Source organism: Neoarius graeffei, chromosome 22 (assembly GCF_027579695.1).
Source record: "Neoarius graeffei isolate fNeoGra1 chromosome 22, fNeoGra1.pri, whole genome shotgun sequence".
NCBI classification, from domain to species: Eukaryota; Metazoa; Chordata; class Actinopteri; order Siluriformes; family Ariidae; genus Neoarius; species Neoarius graeffei.
Genome location: NC_083590.1, coordinates 1250001 through 1255000, shown reverse-complemented (window position 1 = coordinate 1255000; position 5000 = coordinate 1250001). Strand labels below are relative to the sequence as shown.

At 55.8% G+C, this 5000-nt stretch overlaps 1 non-coding gene across 1 annotated transcript in view; it reads left to right on the top strand.

The window, feature by feature from the left end:
- The first annotated feature begins 4964 nt into the window (after positions 1 to 4964).
- LOC132871074 (18S ribosomal RNA) overlaps positions 4965 to 5000 on the top strand; it is a 1941-nt gene continuing 1905 nt past the window's right edge. The window contains exon 1 of the ribosomal RNA XR_009651262.1: positions 4965 to 5000. This exon is cut by the window's right edge and continues 1905 nt beyond it. This is a non-coding gene — a ribosomal RNA (18S ribosomal RNA).

Below are 5000 nucleotides of genomic sequence, written 5' to 3'. Positions count from 1 at the left end.
TCCAGAGCCGGGCTTGAGCCCGGTATAAAAAACGAAACCTAAGCGGAGCCCCGCGGCCCGCCTCGGGGCGAATAACGCCGCTGGGCGCGGTGCTAGCGCGCCCTGCCCGCGCTGGTTCTCTGGGGAGAGGTCAGAGGCATCTGCCTGTGAAGTTTGGGGCGCCTGGGACCTCCCCTGGCCGCGCTACGGGCCTCCAACTTCGGGCTGGAGCCTCCTTTGTTTTGCCATGGGCGTCAGGCAGGAAAATTGCCAAAGTCCCACACTCAGTTTTACCATGGGCATCAGGCTGAAAAAAAATGACAAAGTCCCACAGTTCAGAAAAAATGGCAAAGTCCCACACTCAGTTTTACCATGGGCGTCAGGCTGAAAAAAATGACAAAGTCCCACAGTTCAGAAAAAATGGCAAAGTCCCACACTCGGTCTTACCATGGGCGTCAGGCTGAAAAAAATGACAAAGTCCCACAGTTCAGAAAAATGGCAAAGTCCCACTCTCAGTATTACCATGGGCGTCAGGCTGAAAAAAATGGCAAAGTCCCACAGTTCAGGAAAATGGCAAAGTCCCACACTCAGTTTTACCATGGGCGTCAGGCTGAAAAAAATGACAAAGTCCCACAGTTCAGAAAAATGGCAAAGTCCCACTCTCAGTTTTACCATGGGCGTCAGGCAGAAAAAATGGCAAAGTCCCACAGTTCAGGAAAATGGCAAAGTCCCACACTCAGTTTTACCATGGGCGTCAGGCTGAAAAAAATGACAAAGTCCCACAGTTCAGAAAAATGGCAAAGTCCCACTCTCAGTATTACCATGGGCGTCAGGCTGAAAAAAATGGCAAAGTCCCACAGTTCAGAAAAATGGCAAAGTCCCACACTCAGTTTTACCATGGAAGTCAGGCAGAAAAATGACAAAGTCCCACAGTTCAGAAAAATGGCAAAGTCCCACACTCAGTTTTACCATGGGCATCAGGCTGAAAAAAATGACAAAGTCCCACAGTTCAGAAAAATGGCAAAGTCCCACTCTCAGTATTACCATGGGCGTCAGGCTGAAAAAAATGGCAAAGTCCCACAGTTCAGAAAAATGGCAAAGTCCCACACTCAGTTTTACCATGGGCGTCAGGCTGAAAAAAATGACAAAGTCCCACAGTTCAGAAAAATGGCAAAGTCCCACTCTCAGTATTACCATGGGCGTCAGGCTGAAAAAAATGGCAAAGTCCCACAGTTCAGAAAAATGGCAAAGTCCCACACTCAGTTTTACCATGGGCGTCAGGCAGAAAAATGACAAAGTCCCACACTCAGTTTTACCATGGGCGTCAGGCTGAAAAAAATGACAAAGTCCCACAGTTCAGAAAAATGGCAAAGTCCCACACTCAGTTTTACCATGGGCGTCAGGCAGAAAAATGACAAAGTCCCACACTCAGTTTTACCATGGGCGTCAGGCTGAAAAAAATGACAAAGTCCCACAGTTCAGAAAAATGGCAAAGTCCCACTCTCAGTTTTACCATGGGCGTCAGTCAGAAAAAATGGCAAAGTCCCACAGTTCAGAAAAAATGGCAAAGTCCCACACTCAGTTTTACCATGGGCATCAGGCTGAAAAAAATGACAAAGTCCCACAGTTCAGAAAAATGGCAAAGTCCCACACTCAGTTTTACCATGGGCATCAGGCTGAAAAAAAATGACAAAGTCCCACAGTTCAGAAAAAATGGCAAAGTCCCACACTCAGTTTTACCATGGGCATCAGGCTGAAAAAAAAATGACAAAGTCCCACAGTTCAGAAAAAATGGCAAAGTCCCACACTCAGTTTTACCATGGGCATCAGGCTGAAAAAAATGACAAAGTCCCACAGTTCAGAAAAATGGCAAAGTCCCACACTCAGTTTTACCATGGGCGTCAGGCTGAAAAAAATGACAAAGTCCCACAGTTCAGAAAAATGGCAAAGTCCCACTCTCAGTATTACCATGGGCGTCAGGCTGAAAAAAATGGCAAAGTCCCACAGTTCAGAAAAATGGCAAAGTCCCACACTCAGTTTTACCATGGGCGTCAGGCAGAAAAATGACAAAGTCCCACACTCAGTTTTACCATGGGCGTCAGGCTGAAAAAAATGACAAAGTCCCACAGTTCAGAAAAATGGCAAAGTCCCACTCTCAGTTTTACCATGGGCGTCAGGCAGAAAAAATGGCAAAGTCCCACAGTTCAGGAAAATGGCAAAGTCCCACACTCAGTTTTACCATGGGCGTCAGGCTGAAAAAAATGACAAAGTCCCACAGTTCAGAAAAATGGCAAAGTCCCACTCTCAGTATTACCATGGGCGTCAGGCTGAAAAAAATGGCAAAGTCCCACAGTTCAGAAAAATGGCAAAGTCCCACACTCAGTTTTACCATGGGCGTCAGGCAGAAAAATGACAAAGTCCCACACTCAGTTTTACCATGGGCGTCAGGCTGAAAAAAATGACAAAGTCCCACAGTTCAGAAAAATGGCAAAGTCCCACTCTCAGTATTACCATGGGCGTCAGGCTGAAAAAAATGGCAAAGTCCCACAGTTCAGGAAAATGGCAAAGTCCCACACTCAGTTTTACCATGGGCGTCAGGCTGAAAAAAATGACAAAGTCCCACAGTTCAGAAAAATGGCAAAGTCCCACTCTCAGTTTTACCATGGGCGTCAGGCAGAAAAAATGGCAAAGTCCCACAGTTCAGGAAAATGGCAAAGTCCCACACTCAGTTTTACCATGGGCTCCAGGCGGAAAAATGACAAAGTCCCACACTCAGTTTTACCATGGGCTCCAGGCGGAAAAAATGACAAAGTCCCACCCTCAGTTTTACCATGGGCGTCAGGCAGAAAAATGGCAAAGTCCCACTGCTCAGTTTTACCATGGGCGTCAGGCGGGGAAAAAATTTAGACAGGGCGGACGGACCAGGGCACTCGGCCGCCTGGCCGTGCCCGACGAGGAGCGCTCTCGGCCGGGTAGGAGGCCGACGGCAGCCCCTGCTGGAAGTGCGGTTGCGCACCTGGTCCTGCTGAGAGGTGCCATCGGGATACAGGGTACGAGTGGCCGAGTCAGTTGCGCCCAGCACGAGGAGGGCTTCCGAATCGATGCTGGAGCCCTGGAGCTCCACGGCAGCCGGCTTTAAGAAGGGGTAGACAGCGCTTTCGACCCCGGGAGATGGCTGTACCTAACGCGGGTCCCCCCGAAGTTCATTGGGGGGGGGGTTCCCTGTTTTACGGCGTGGTGGACGGACCAGGGTGCCCTAAGAGGAGCTCTCCCGGCGGGCTCGCGAGGCGTACGCCGCCCCCGCTGATGGAAGTACGGTCCTCCGGCCGATACTTCCAGGGTTAGCGAGGCCTGCCTCCGGCCCGGAGAGGAGCTCTCCCGGCGGGCTCGCGAGGCGTACGCCGCCCCCGCTGATGGAAGTACGGTCCTCCGGCCGATACTTCCAGGGTTAGCGAGGCCTGCCTCCTGCCCGGAGAGGAGCTCTCCCGGCGGGCTCGCGAGGCGTACGCCGCCCCCGCTGATGGAAGTACGGTCCTCCGGCCGATACTTCCAGGGTTAGCGAGGCCTGCCTCCGGCCCGGAGAGGAGCTCTCCCGGCGGGCTCGCGAGGCGTACGCCGCCCCCGCTGATGGAAGTACGGTCCTCCGGCCGATACTTCCAGGGTTAGCGAGGCCTGCCTCCTGCCCGGAGAGGAGCTCTCCCGGCGGGCTCGCGAGGCGTACACCGCCCCCCCCCGCTCATGGAAGTGCGGTCCTCCGCCCGATACTTCCAGGGTTAGCGAGGCCTGCCTCCTGCCCGGAGAGGAGCTCTCCCTGCGGGCTCGCGAGGCCGGTCCCACTGCTCGGTTTTACCCTGGGCACCAGGCAAGGGGTTGGGTTGGGGGGGAAAGAAAAAAAATGACAAAGTCCTAACTTTCCGGTTTACCCTGGGCTGGGAGGTTTACCATGGGCTCGGAGGTTTACCATTATTTTAGGCGTGCCGGCCGGACCGGGGTGCGCGGGCCTCCGGCCGAGGCCGACGGCGAGCGCTCTCGGCCGGCTCTCCGGCCGGCCGCCCGCTCCCTGGAAGTACGGTTGCGCACCTGGTCCTGCTGAGAGGTGCCGTCGGGATTTCAGGAGCGAGTAGCGACTCACGGGTGCCAAGCAGGAAAAAGTAAATGAAAAGACACCCCGACACGGAAACCCAGCCTCGTTCTTCGACCCAGCCACGCACGTGGGTCGAAGCGGTCGCACCCGGCGTCCACGGAGGGCTCCCCCCCCCGGACGCTCTCGCCCACGACCCAGAGAGTGGCGTTGGGCCTGGTAGATCGGAACACGAGACCCGCCAGGAGTAGGCGCTTTGCCCGGTCCTCCTCCGGAGGCCGCTATGGGCATGGCAGTCCCTCTCCGAACCTAGCGGGTTCGCCTCCAACCTCGCGTGGTGGCTGATGCGGATAAAGAGACCCCTCTGACCGAGGGTTAGCAGAGAGAGAGAGAGCGGCGTGCGTGGTGGGGAGCGAGCGCAGACCAGGGGTGGTGGAGGACGAAAGGGCCTCGGACAGCACCCCACCAGCCTGCCCGCCCACCCACCACCCCGCCGGTGGTTGCCACCACCGCCACGGTGACCTGCTCAGAGCGAGACGTAGACGGCCGGTCGTGTTTTTTCAGTAGGCCCGGAAACGATGCCAGGCTGGAGGCCGTCCGCCCTCTCCCCACCCCCCAAACGAAACGACCACCTGGCGCTGCTCCCCCCCAACACGGCGGGGGAGAGCCTTTGGGGGGGGGGTGGCAGGGGTGCGCGCCACCGCCCGGCAGAGAATCGCAGCCTTTTCCTGGTCACGCCGCGGTCCTCTCCACCCTGCCGGCCCCCCGGGCAGACAGAGAGACAGAGAGAGGCGCTTGAAAAGCGAGAGGTCAGCGTCACCCCGCACGCCGGCCGCTCCCCCCACCCCGGGGGGGGGGGCGGTTTGATGCGACAAGCGGGGCGGACTCGTAGTCCTGGCGGCGCTACCTGGTTGATCCTGCCAGTAACATATGCTTGTCT